This window comes from Nicotiana tomentosiformis, chromosome 7 (genome assembly GCF_000390325.3).
Source record: "Nicotiana tomentosiformis chromosome 7, ASM39032v3, whole genome shotgun sequence".
NCBI classification, from domain to species: domain Eukaryota; kingdom Viridiplantae; phylum Streptophyta; class Magnoliopsida; order Solanales; family Solanaceae; genus Nicotiana; species Nicotiana tomentosiformis.
The window spans coordinates 74597661-74611937 of record NC_090818.1 but is presented as its reverse complement, the minus strand read 5'-3'; the positions used below and the strand labels follow the sequence as shown (position 1 = coordinate 74611937).

General features: G+C 40.7%; 2 non-coding genes across 2 annotated transcripts; both read left to right on the top strand.

The window, feature by feature from the left end:
* The first annotated feature begins 1903 nt into the window (after nucleotides 1-1903).
* LOC117276755 (small nucleolar RNA R71) lies at nucleotides 1904-2010 on the top strand. The gene has a single exon (XR_004507023.1). It is a non-coding gene; the product is annotated as a small nucleolar RNA R71 (small nucleolar RNA).
* Nucleotides 2011-13472: 11462 nt separating this feature from the next.
* LOC117276754 (small nucleolar RNA R71) lies at nucleotides 13473-13579 on the top strand. Its single transcript, XR_004507022.1, has one exon. It is a non-coding gene; the product is annotated as a small nucleolar RNA R71 (small nucleolar RNA).
* Nucleotides 13580-14277: the final 698 nt, after the last annotated feature.

Genomic DNA, 14277 nt, shown 5'->3' with positions numbered 1-14277 from the left:
TCTGAATTGAACCAAATTTTGCAGACAAGTTCCAAATAGAAATACGAAACTATTCCAAGTTTTAACATCAAAATCCGAACACGTAAGCTAAGAAGTCAACTTACGGTAAAACTTAATAATTTCCAACTTTTAAAAATTCTAGTTTTCGGTAAAATAAGTCAAAACAAGTTACGGACTTTCGAATTCAATTCCGGGCTACTACCAAGTCTCAAATTACGATACAAACCCAATCGGGACCGTTAAAATATTGATCCGGGTACGTTTACATAAAATATTGACCGTAGTCAACTCAAGTTATTTTAAAGGCAAAAATTCACATTTTCTTAAAATGTTCACATAAAAGCTTTTTAAAATAAGATACGGACTATGCACGCAATTCAAGAAATACTAAACAGAGCTAATCAAGGCCTCGGAATGCAGAAATAGAGGCTAAATCTTTGTATAACCTATCGGGTCATCGGAAGCACTATGAAATCTACAGGGAAAATAAATTTATCTACTCTTACAAGTACATTTTTAATTATTCCCTTAGGCTTCTTAGTACTTTTATGTCCAAACTGAAGGGAAATACTTGTGTCTTTCATCTCACCATGATCTAATTTTTTAAATATAGAAAATGACCTGAAATTTATTCAAGCTCTAGAATCACAAAGTGCTTTTTCAAAATACACTCCTCCCAAAGTGCATGAAATTGTAAAACTACCAGGATCACCGTATTTTGTGGTAGTTTATTTTGAAGTATAGCACTGTATTTTTCAGTAAGCATTACCACAAAAACTTCTTCTAATTTTCTTTGATTGACAATATTTCTATTAGAAATTTGGCATATGAAGAAATTTGCAATAAAGCATCAGTGAAAGGAATATTAATATAAATTTATTTTAAAATCTCAAAAAACTTTCCGAATTGGCTATCAAGATTTTCAATTTTCAATTTTTGTGGAAAAAGGAATTACCACATGTAAAGGAGTCATTTTTTCAACATTATTTTCTTCTTTTTTCTTGACTTCTTTCCCTTTTAATGGTCTGGAGGGTGTTTCAACATTCTTACCCCTGCCTACCTGTTATTCTGACTGAACCTTTTTTTGTATGTTTGCGTGGGGTTCATCAAGTTACTTACCCGACCGTAAGGAGATGGACTTAAGGTGTTTCTTTGGCTTTTTCTCTGTATTGCTTGGTAAGGGACCTTGAATCTTTCTGACACAAGAGTTGCCAGGTGGCTTAATTGAACTTCCATATTTTTTAAGCCTGAATTCTGGCTTTCCATCTTTTCATCAGTAATGTTAATGTACTTATACAAAAGATCATCAAGACTTGGATGAGCTTGTTGAGGTTTTTGCCGGTACGGAGATGCTTGGTGATAAGGTCTAAAATTCGATTGTCCACAATTTTGATGTTGTTATCCGGGTGGAACCTATACTTGTTGTTTTTGAAAGATTTGAGAGTTCTCAGCACCATTTGGATTGCTCCATTGAAATTCTATATTTTTCTGTGCCATTGGACTTCCAGAAGGGTACTGCTTGTAACCGATGGCATGGACTTGTTCATCATTTTGATTGATTGTTGGAAATTCATGGTTCAGATGGTTCCCTCCACATATGTCACAAGTCTCGGACTGACTTGATTGTTAAGTATTCACCTAAAAAGATTCAAACTTTTGTGCCAAAGAAATAATATGTTGCGTTAGTGTATTTAAAGCATCTACCTGATTTACCGTGGCGGCCTTTTTGATGATTACACGTTCAGATGGCCATTGGATGGCATTCTTAGAAATTTCATTCAACACCCGCAATGCTTCTTCTGTGGCCTTTCCCATTAAGGAACCTCCTACAGCTGCATCTATCACATTTCTAGAAGAGAATTTTAACCCGTGATAGAAAATGTACAACTGCATATGTTCAGGAATGTCATGATGTGGATATTTTCTTAGCATTGCTTTTAATCTTTCCCAAACTTTATAAATAGACTCAGTATCTATCTGCAAGAAATTAGATATATCTTGTCTTAACTTTGTGGTTTTAGATGGGAAAAAATATTTATTCAAAATTTCTAAGTCATCTGGTCCCATGTGGTTATGAATCCTTGAGGCAAACTTCGCAGCCAAGTCTTGGCGTCACCTTTTAAAGAAAAAGTAAATAGCCTTAACTTGATTGCTTCTGGAGGAACTCCATTATACTTAGCAGTTTTGACAAGTTCCAAGAAATCAATTAAATGATTGCGCGGATCTTTACTTGAATCTTCAGTGAAGATACAATATTGTTGAATTGTTCGCATCAAGCCGGTCCTAATTTCAAAGGTGTTAGCTGCCACATGGGATTTCCTAACGTTAGATTCACAGTTGAAGCGGTCAGGTCTAGCATAATCCCTTAGGAGTTTATTTGCTGGTCTTTGCGCAACTTCGTCAAACTGATCTTCTACATGGACTGGTGGTGGGATTTTCAATGGGTTGATGTTCTCTACTTCCTGATTCTCCATTTATTCACAAGCTATGCCTTGAAAAGATGATATTTATTTTTTTCCTGTGCAACCGAAAAAATCATTCAATTTCAGGATCGTAATTGAGCAACTCATTTGTAGAAGAGTGACTCATAAGCTACCAGAAATAAGGAATATAAAGAAAACTAAAATTATCTCCTCAAGTAGTGCTAGTAGTTGGTGAAAATAAAATGGTAGTATTTTAATAGTAATTATACTAGAATTAATTAAAAAATAATAGTTACAAAAAGAAAACGTAAAAGAAAATAGTGACAATTATAAATAGTAAGTCATTACTAATAATGAAAAGAAGAAATAATTACTATAATGCTATAATACTATTGATATTTATAGTGATATACCAGTTGTGGTAGTACAAAAAGTTAAAATGGTTATGAATATAGTTGACAATAGTACGATATAGTGATGGAAGTACTGAGAATGATAAAAACTTATATAATAGTTTTATTGAATGTGAGAACTTGTAACAATAATAGCTATAGTATTTAGTTGATACTGATAACATTAGTAAAAACACAAGATATAAATAGTAATATTAAGTGCTCAGATTAGTAACAAATATCTATTCTGAAGTACATGTATGCCAATCCTCGGCAACGGCGCAAAATATTTGATGTGTTTCTAGCGTAAAGAAAAATAAAGCTCGTACTCTATCAAATTATAGTATAGTTTATGATATCGTCCTACAGAGATTTGAATATCTATGTTACAGATTTATGGTATTTTAGCTACTATCTGTGAGAATCAAATTGATGAAAGGAGAGTAGGATTTTAGAATTGTAAATTTTCTTAAGCAATATCAAACAACTCCGGAAGATTTATGTTTACTCTAAAAATTGGATAACAATTAAATTTATAAGTGATTTTAGGGATACGTGGATTAATTTGACACAAAGTGATAGATTGAACTATAAGTAAAGCAAATAATAATAAAGTAAATTCAAACCGTGTGACTTGAATAATTATAGCATTGAGAAATAGACCTCACTCGAACTGAATATGATCCAAATAATGTCATATACAGAAGAACAATAGCTTGTAAAAAGAAAATAATATTATAATACTTTTGGAATTCGTGTTACAATATATTTTACAAATAATCATCCCCCCCCCCCCTTTATATAGTAGTGGAATCCTACTTTAGGTACAACTCTATATAAGGTTAACAATCTCATGATTTTCTAATTAAACGGTTCCATTGATACGTGCAAAGATTTCCTCCGTGATGCACGACCGGTTACAGATATTTCGGCCTTCCGTTATTTTGGTTTTATGATGTTCTCTCGAGCTAATTCGGAGTCGGAGTCAGTTCCAGGGTCACAGACTCGGTAACCTTTGAAGGTGCATGTTCTAACCTTTTACCTAGGTTCGATGGAATCCAGGGTCAATCATCAACCCATTATATTTCACCCCCGGTCTGTCATGCAATAGGCAAGCTCGGTTTCTACCGTATACAGATAGTCCCCTCATTTTTCAGAGAGTAAATAACGAGAAATGATATGAGCCTCAGATTCTCACTATACGAGCTTCTGATTCCCACTCTGATAAATGACGACAAATTCATGACGTAAGTGATAAGAATAGTTGAAACATCCCGTCGGTCCAATCTTCAAGGTATTAAATGTGTGTCAGTTAACGGTTTTCCACTTCAGAATATGAACCGTCGTTTGAGAAAACTATAAATACCTTTTTCATCCATTCGTTAGAACTTTTACATTCAAACGTTTGCACTTATGTTTTCAAGAAAACTTCATCACTCTCATCTTCATACTTCTTCCCTTCTGGTTTTCTGAAAGCTTTCACAAGTTATCTGCTTATTACGCCTCCTTTCATCAACACCTTTTTTTCTCCTCTGTTCAGAAGCAATGGCAAAGACTTCAAAATGCATTCCTAAAAAAACAAAACCCTTCTTCCTCGAGACTGACTGAAAATGTTTCGTTTGTTGCCACTGAAGAGCCGATATCAGAACCCCTTCTAAATGTGTTCATTCCTGTGGCGTGCCCAACCGGGGCCGATTTCATGGTTGAGAAAACCTCCTCAGTTCCGGATCAGTGCGAGCCAGTCTTAAGATACATATGTTCGATCTCCGATAGTATCATCGAGATAGTCAAGGATAACTGTAATTGGGTTGATAAGCTCGTAGTGGTCCCTACTCTCGAGGAATCGATCACCATCCACATGGAGTATTTTTTAAGTGTTTACACTTACCCTTTCACGCTGGGTCCTTTAGATCCAGTTATTATAGCCTTTTCAAAAGGTACAAGGTGTCTCAGGGGCAGATTCATCCTTCGTTTTGGAGGATTTTAATTCTTCTTCGCTTCTTCATGAGCAAATTCGAAGGGTGTCCCTTTACCATCGATCACCTTATGCACCTGTATAGTCCCCGACTCTATCGAGGGGGGCTAATAAAACTTGCTCGTCGGGGCAGCAAGGCCCCATTCTCGAGCATCGACGAGGATCAGGACCGAGGTTGGTTGGGCCAATTCTTTCGAGTGAAGACCTCAGACTTAATCCCAACCGAGGACATGCCATTTCAGGAGAAATGGAACATGAAGCGTAAGTACAACTTTGCCTTTAATGTTCTATTCATTATTTTTCTTTTGACCTTATTCTCATTGACTCCCTATGATACAGCTGTTGCTCGGATGCCGGATGCAGTACCTCGACTCAAGGAGTGGGTCGAGAGCATCGTGTTGAAACAACCCTACTCTGAGCGCACGTGGCGCGAACTTTCGAAGGGCCGGTGGGAGGCCCGTTCTCATGGTGAAATTTTTTCTCTAAGTTATATTCGATCTTATTTTTACGCCGTCGATTTCTAACTTGTTTCACTTTCCCTTTGTAGGTTTATCAAAAGATGTTGAGATGAGGCCTCCGCCTGGTGATGACGACACATTCACTAAGCACCCTGCTCCGAAACATGATAAAGAGAAGAAAAGAAGAAAAGCTTCGAGTTCTTCGGGCCCCGAAAAGAAGAAATCAAGGAGGCGACTGGTGCGAAAATATAAAGAAAATACCAGTGCCCGAGAACTCCCATCAGATTTGCTCCATCAGTTGAGCGATGAGTCTGAAGAAGAAGAAGAAGAAGACTCTGAGTTGATGACCGACGTGAGGAGCGGTACTGAGCTACCTCAAACCAGGGAGGTGGATGGAGATGCTGTGGTCGAGGCCTACGAACTTGAGAGGGTCGAGCCTGTTTTGCCCCAAGCTAAGAAGGTCGAGAGAGAGACCGTGGCCGGTGCTTCTTGGGCAGATGATAGTATATCGAAGAACGTACTTGGGGGATAGATCTTTCTGGGTCACCATCATTCACCGACTCGATGATAAACAAGGCCCAAATGCTCAAAGAACGCCCAAACGAGGAGCCTCAAGGGATGACAGATTCCTTCAACAACTTCTTTGATGGTATGGATTCTACCACCTTGGAGGATGTCACCGGGTTAGGTGATTTATCGGTGCCAAAGAAGATGCCGTCTTTGGGATTCAGCGGATCTTCTTCGAGTCCGAGATTGGAAGACCGGATCCCAGCCCCGAGGGTATATCCTAACTGGAAGCGGTCAATCATCATATCCATATCGGAGGATGCCCGAGTTCTCTCCCCCCCCCCCCTGGGGATTGCCAGCTATCTCTGATGCTTGGTGACTTAAGAGGGTCGTGCCAAAATGGACGAGGTGGAGGCCCCTTGTCTTTTCAACGAGGCTTAATATGCATTGAATCGGGTAACTTTGAAAGCCTTTTTGTTATGTACTTAGATTAAATTGTGAACAATCATAACATTTTTCCTTGTATTTGCAGGCCTCAGTACTTCACCACGAAACTTTTCTCCGATATCGGGAAGAGTTAAACCAACACGAGGTCGCAATTCCAGAGCTTACTTAGAAGAGGGATGCTTACAAGCTCCGTTGTGGGAAGTTCCAGACCAAGTTAGAAGCATCTCTAAAAACTTGGTCGAGCAGGTAAGACGAGTATTTGAACTTAGTGATGACGATTCAGACACAGTGGCTAACGACCCGAACCCGCAGGTTCAAAAGAGACTTGACCAGATAGAGCAGCTCCAGGCGAAAGTGGACACGATGAAAGCTAAGGCCGAAGAATGGAAACAAAATATGGACCGCCTGGCCACGGAAAAGAAAACTGCTCGAGAACAACTGGCTTCGACTGAGGTCCAGCTCCGGGATGCAAAAGAAAAGGCCTTGGTATAGGCAAAAAAGATCGAGGAGCTCCAGTCTCAACTGAGCTTGGCGGTCTCCGGCCAAGATGATCTAGCCAAGGAACTTGAGGTGGCCAAGTCGAAGATTGCCGTGGTTAAGGCCGAGGCTGATGAGCGGGTGGACTAGCATAAGGCCGATGCCGAGGTGGCTCAGGACCAAGTGAGAAACTTGGTGGAGCATATGAAGTGGCAATCCCGAAGGGAGGCCCTCAAGGGAGTTCGAGCTTAGGGTTTTGACCTGCTGGCTGAGATCGAGAAAGCTAAGGTATCCGAAGCCCAGGCCAGGAAGCTGGCTTACCCCGAGGAGGAAGATTCCTAGGGGTCTGAAGATTCGGGCGAGCTCGAAGATAGCGGAGACCCTGATGGTGAGGACGCATCCCCCAGCGGAGACTAGGCCACTTAGGCTTTTTTAGATTTGTATTTTTGTGGAGGCCATTTTTGGCCCTTGGAAAAATTTTCATCGGGCAGTTCGGCCCTTGTAAAACAAATTTTGACTGTGAATATAAGGCTTTTTCCCTTCAATAGTTTTTAAATTTTTTCTTTGTCTTGTTTATTTTTATTTGCAAAGATCTACATGCCTTAGCATAAAACAATTGGTTTTTGTTTAGAAACTCAAAAAAATCTCGCTTTCAACTATTTCGTTTTAAGGCATCGTGGGGGTTCGGTGTGACCGAAAGTTTTCTTTACCCAAAGCACTTGGACTTTTAGTCACAATCTGTCGAGGATAGCCTTTGGAACCGGTTAAGAAAATTTTAAGGCATTGTTGTTTCTATGACGGGCTTCGGACGTTTCCGAGCCGAGTTTATATGGTCGTAGCCTTTATAGTTTGGGTGTTGTCTCGTGTTAATATCACTATCCCGAGTTATCCGGGTTTGCGTAAGATGGCAGTCCCCGAGTGGGGGTGGCCTTAGCCTATAAAATTTGGGGGTTGCCTAATAGGTTTTATACTCCCGAGGTCTAATAGCTTGGACCGTCCCAGTTTGTTTTCGGATGGCAGTCCCCGAGTGAGAGAGTGGTTATTCGAACTCAGGTTAAGGTGGCCCTTGGGCTCGTTTCCTTTAGTGGATCGAAAGTAGGGAATTCCTTAATAAATGTAAAGGAATTTTTTTTAAAAGGCAATATGTTTGCAAGGAAGAGACTTCTCTTCATTTTTGTGCATAATAGTAACGTATGCGTATATGCTTTGTGTCAGGGTTCGAGCATTCTACGTGGGCACGGTTTATTTGACCGTTTGGACCTTACATTGAATCCTATCAATCGAGACCCTTTAAATTCGAAGTCTCTTTGCATGCTAAAGTCGATATCTGAGGGTAATGCCCCCCAATGTTCGAGGTTGATCGAAGAGAGACCTCGAATACTATTTTGGTCACAGGCACCGGTTCGCTACCGGTCTTCGATTCTAGGTTAGCATGATTTACTTAATACCTCGTTAAAAACCTTGCCGGATAACCCATTTGGGACAAAACCGGTTTAAGGGAAAACGTGTGCAACGCGTGCTTTCAGACCTAAAATCTCATACTTTTCCTTTTAGATCACCTGCAGGAGTTAGTCCGAAATATAAGTAAAAGGAAATGGATGGGGGTTGTATCTTTGCAGTAATATCATTTTAGGTGAGCTACATTCCAGTTTTTCGGTATTTACTCGTTGTTCTTTGTTCCGAGCTTGTAGGATCCTTTTCCAGTGATCCCGATGATTTGGTACAGTCCTTCTTAATTCGGCCCCAATTTCCCTTCGTTTGGGTTTCGTGTGCTTAGCCTGACCTTTCTTAGTACCAATTCCATAGCATTTAAGTGTCGAAGGTTGGCCCTTCGATTATAATATCTTTCGATCTGCTGTTTTTGGGCGGCCAACCGGACAAGGGCGGCCTCGCACCTTTCATCTAATAGCTCCAGGTCCGTACTCATAACTTCGTCGTTCGATTCCTTTGTCGCATATCAAAATTTGATACTCGATTCCCCGACCTCGATCAGTATCAAATCTTCGGCGTCATAAACCAACGAAAATGGGTAGCCCCGGTACTGGACTTCGAGGTTGTACGGTATGCCCACAGGACTTTGGGTATTATTTCTCTCCATCTTCCTTTGGCGCCGGTTAACCTCTTTTTAAGGTTTTAGAGTATAGTTTTGTTGGTAGATTCAGCTTGTCCATTCCCACTAGGGTGATAGGGTGTCGGCAGGATCCTTTTTGATCTTATGATCTTCGAGGAATTTGGTTACTTTGGTTTCAATGAATTGTTTCCCATTATCGCATGCGATCTCGGCCGGTATTCCGAATCGGCATATGATGTGATCCCAAATGAAATCGATGACCTCCTTTTCCCTGACCTTCTCATATGCCTGAGCTTCCACCCACTTAGAAAAATAATCAGTCATAAACAATATAAATTGACCCTTACCTAGTGCCCACAGAAGGGGGCCAACGATGTCCATCCCCACTTCATGAACGACCATGGTGATAAAACCGAGTAGAGCAGCTCCCCGGGTTGATGGTTCATCGAAGCGTGTCTTTGACATTCATCACATTTTCGAACGAACTCCTTTGAGTCTTTTCCCATATCGATCCAATAATAACCGGCTCTGATTATTTTTCGAACCAGCGATTCGGTGCCCGAATGATTTCCACAGGTACCTTCGTGGATTTTTCTCAAAAAATACTCAGTATCGCCCGGCCCTAGATATACTGCAAGTGGGCCATCAAATATTTTTCTGAACAAGGTTTCGTCTTTGGACAGGCTAAATCGGGCCGCCTTTGTACGCAGGGACCTCAACTCTTTTTGATCCAAGGGCAGTTTACCGGATCTGAGATATTCTACGTACTTATTCATCCAGTCCCAAGTTAGGCTCGTCGAGTTGATCTCGACGTGGCCTTCTTCCACCACTGATCTCATAAGTTATATAAGTTCTCCCGAGCTGAACTCATCGACTTCGACCGATGACCCCAAGTTAGCGAGGGCATCGGCCTCGCTGTTTTGATCCCGAGGTATGTGTTGCAAAGTCCATTCTTTGAACCGATGTAATGTCATCTATAATTTGTCCAAGTATATTTGCATTCATTCCTCTCTGACATCGAATATTCCATTGACTCGCACTTGGCTTCGATCACTTCCGCCCCCATGCTCTTGATTAGTTCAAGGCCTGCAATCATGGCCTCATATTCGGCCTCGTTGTTAGTCAATTTCACAGTCTTAATAGATTGTCTAATTATACTACATGTTGGTGGGTTTAATACGATGCCAAGTACGAACCCCTTTGCGTTTGAGGCGCCATCCGTGAAGAGGGTCCAGCTTCCCGAGGAAGTTCCTGAGTTAATCAACAACTCTCTTTCGACCTCGGGTATTAGGGCTGATGTAAAGTCGACCACAAAGTCTGCCAAAATTTGCGACTTAATCGCGGTCCGAGGTCGATACTCAATATCGTACCCAGTTATTTCTATGGCCCATTTGGCCAGTCGGCCCGAGTGTTCGGGGTTATGCATAACGTTCCTCGATGGGTAAGTAGTTATGACACATATGGGATGACATTGGAAGTACAATTTTAGCTTCCTAGAGGCGCTTAACAAAGCGAGCGCCAGTTTTTCCAGGCAAGGGTACCTAGTTTCGGCCTCACCTAAGGTTCTACTAACATAGTAAATCGGAAATTGCGTACCTTGGTCTTTCCGAACTAGGACTCCACTTACCGCTATCTTCGAGACCGCCAAGTACAATTACAGTTGTTCGTCCGCCTTCAGTGTGTGAAGCAGGGGCGGGCTCAATAAATACCTTTTTGAGTTCCTTCAAAGCTTGCTGGCATTCCGGGGTCTACGAAAAGTCATTCTTCTTCTTCAACATGTGAAGAATCGGTGGCTTTTCTCGAATGACCTCGAAATAAATCGCCCCAGGGCGGCTATTCTCCCCGTTAACCTTTGCACGGCCTTTATGTTGTCCACGACCATAAATCCGAGGAACTTACCCGACCCAACTCCAAACGCATATTTTTCCGGGTTCAGCTTCATGTTGTACTGCTTCAGTATACTGAATATTTCCTGCAAATGTATTAAATGGTCCTCTACTCGTAGAGAATTAACTAACATGTCGTCAATGTAAACCTCCATTGATTTTCCTATTTGTTTCTCGAACATCCGATTTACTAAATGTTGGTATGTGGCTCCAGCATTGTTTAATCCAAACGGCATTACGTTATAACAGTACGTGCCATACTTAGTGATGAAGGAAGTTTTTTCGTGATCACCCGAGTCCATCCGTATTTGGTTGTACCCATAATAGGCGTCGAGAAAACTGAGGATTTCGTGGTCGGCCTTGGCATCGATCATACGGTCGATGTTGGGCAAAGGAAAAGAGTCTTTAGGGCATGCTTTATTCAAATCTTTATAGTCTACACACATTCTTAATTTATTCTGTTTTTAGGGACTATCACTACGTTTGCTGACCAATCCGGGTATTTGACCTCCAGAATAGACCCTATTTTAAGATGTTTAGATACCTCATCCTTGACGAAAGCATGCTTGATCTCGGACTGGGGTCTCCTATTTTGTTTAATCGGATGAAACTTCAGGTCCAGGCTCAACTTGTGAGTGGTTATCTCCGGTGGGATACCTGTCATATCGAGGTAGGACCAAGTGAAACGGTCTTCGTTAGTTGTAAGAAATTGAATGAGCTTTACCCTGAGCTCGGAGCTTAGCACCCTACCCAGGTATACCTTTTGACCGGGCAAGTTTTCTCACAATATGACTTGTTCCCGTTCCTCGACCGTCGATTTAGTGGCATCGAAATCATCGGGGGCTATAAAAGATCTGGGAATCCTATAATCATCATCCTTGACTTCCCCTTGTTTGTCCGAATCTGCCGAAGATGGTATCAGTGATTGCTCTTTTGCCCTGTTTTTGACCACCTGGTTCAGGCCCTTCGATGTTGAAACTGTAGATGTCGGTGTCACCTCTTCCATTGCGAATATTTCTTTTACAACTGGTTGTTCCCCATAGAGTGGTTTAACTCCGTCAGGTGTTGGGAATTTCAATGCTTGGTGCAGTGTCGAAGGCACCGCCCTCATGTTGTGGATCCATGGCCTTCCCAATAGAGCGTCGTATCTCATGTCCCCTTCAATCACATAACATTTGGTCTCTTGGATGGTCCCGGCGGTGTTTACTGGTAATGTTATTTCGCCTTTAGTTGTCTCACAAGCCAAGTTGAATCCGTTTAGCTCTCGAACTGTAGGCACGACTTGGTCTTGCAAACCGAGTTGTTCCACGGCCCTTGATCGAATGATATTGGCCGAGCTACCTGGATCAATTAACACACATTTAACCCGAATTGTATTTACAAGTACAGATATTACCAGTTCATCATTGCGGTGTTGCACGATCCCTTCCGCATCTTCATCGTTCAAAGATAAAGTTTATTCCGGTATGTAGTCCCGAGTTCGTTTCACCATAGTGATGGATACTTTGGTGCGTTTCAACATCGGCCTCTGTGGGATATCGACCCCTCCGATGATTATGTTAATGACATGTCAAGGTTCTTCTTGTTCTGCCTATTTGTTAGAATCACTATTCCCGAAATGATTCTTAGATCGGTCGCTCAAGAACTCCCGAAGGTTCCCATTATTGAATAGAGGAGCTACTTCCTCTTTCAGCTATCGAAAATCCTCCGTTCTGTGACCATGAGTGTCGCTATATTTGCACAACTGGTTAGGATCCCTTTGGGTTGGATGGGACTATAGGACTATAGGATCCCTCTGGTTAATATAAATTTATTTTAAAATCTCCAAAAACTTTCCGAATTGGCTATCAAGATTTTCACTTTTCAATTTTTGTGGAAAAAGGAATTACCACATGTAGAGGAGTCATTTTTTCAATATTATTTTTTTCTTTTTTCTTGACTTCTTTCCCTTTTAATGGTCCGGAGGGTGTTTCAACATTCTTACCCCTGCTACCTGTTGTTCTGACTGAACCTTTTTTTGTATGTTTGCGTGGGGTTCATCAAGTTCCTTACCCGACCGTAAGGAGATGGACTTAAGGTGTTTCTTTGGGTTTTTCTCTGTATTGCTTGGTAAGGGACTTTGAATCTTTCTGACACAAGAGTTGCCAGGTGGCTTAATTGAACTTCCATATTTTTTAAGCCTGAATTCTGGCTTTCCATCTTTTCATCAGTAATATTAATGTACTTATACAAAAGATCATCAAGACTTGGATGAGCTTGTTGAGGTTTTTGCCGGTACGGAGATGCTTGGTGATAAGGTCTAAAATTCGATTGTCCACAATTTTGATGTTGTTATCCGGGTGGAACCTATACTTGTTGTTTTTGGAAGATTTGAGAGTTCTCAGCACCATTTGGATTGCTCCATTAAAATTCTATATTTTTCTGTGCCATTGGACTTCCAAAAGAGTACTGCTTGTAACCGATGGCATGGACTTGTTCATCATTTTGATTGATTGTTGGAAATTCATGGTTCAGGTGGTTCCCTCCACATATGTCACAAGTCTCGGACTGACTTGATTGTTAAGTATTCACCTAAAAAGATTCAAACTTTTGTGCCAAAGAAACAATATGTTGCGTTAGTGTATTTAAAGTATCTACCTGATTTACCGTGGCGGCCTTTTTGATGATTACACGTTCAGATGGCCATTGGATGGCATTCTTAGAAATTTCATTCAACACCCGCAATGCTTCTTCTATGGCCTTTCCCATTAAGGAACCTCCTACAGCTGCATCTATCACATTTCTAGAAGAGAATTTTAACCCGTGATAGAAAATGTACAACTGCATATGTTCAGGAATGTCATGATGTGGACATTTTCTTAGCATTGCTTTTAATCTTTCCCAAGCTTTATAAATAGACTCAGTGTCTGTCTGCAAGAAATTAGATATATCTTGTCTTAACTTTGTGGCTTTAGATGTGAAAAAATATTTATTCAAAATTTCTGAGTCATCTGGTCCCATGTGGTTATGGATCCTTGAGGCAAACTTCGCAACCAAGTCTTCGCGTCACCTTTTAAAGAAAAAGTAAATAGCCTTAACTTGATTGCTTCTGGAGGAACTCCATTATACTTAGCAGTTTTAACAAGTTTCAAGAAATCAATTAAATGATTGCGCGGATCTTTACTTGAATCTCCACTGAAGATACAATATTGTTGAATTGTTCGCATCAGGCCGGTCCTGATTTCAAAGGTGTTAGCTGCCACATGGGATTTCCTAATGCTAGATTCACAGTTGAAGCGGTCATGTCTAGCATAATCCCTTAGGAGTTTATTTGTTGGTCTTTGCGCAACTTCGTCAAACTGATCTTCTACATGGACTGGTGGTGGGATTTCCAGTGGGTTGATGTTCTCTACTTCCTGATTCTCCATTTATTCACAAGCTATGCCTTGAAAAGATGATATTTGTTTTTTCCTGTGCAACCGAAAAAATCATTCAATTTCAGGATCGTAATAGTTGGTGAAAATAAAATGGTATTATTTTAATAGTAATTATACTAGAATTAATAAAAAATAATAGTTACAAAAAGAAAACGTAAAAGAAAATAGTGACAATTATAAATAGAAAGTCACTACTAATAATGAAAAGAAGTAATATAAGTACTA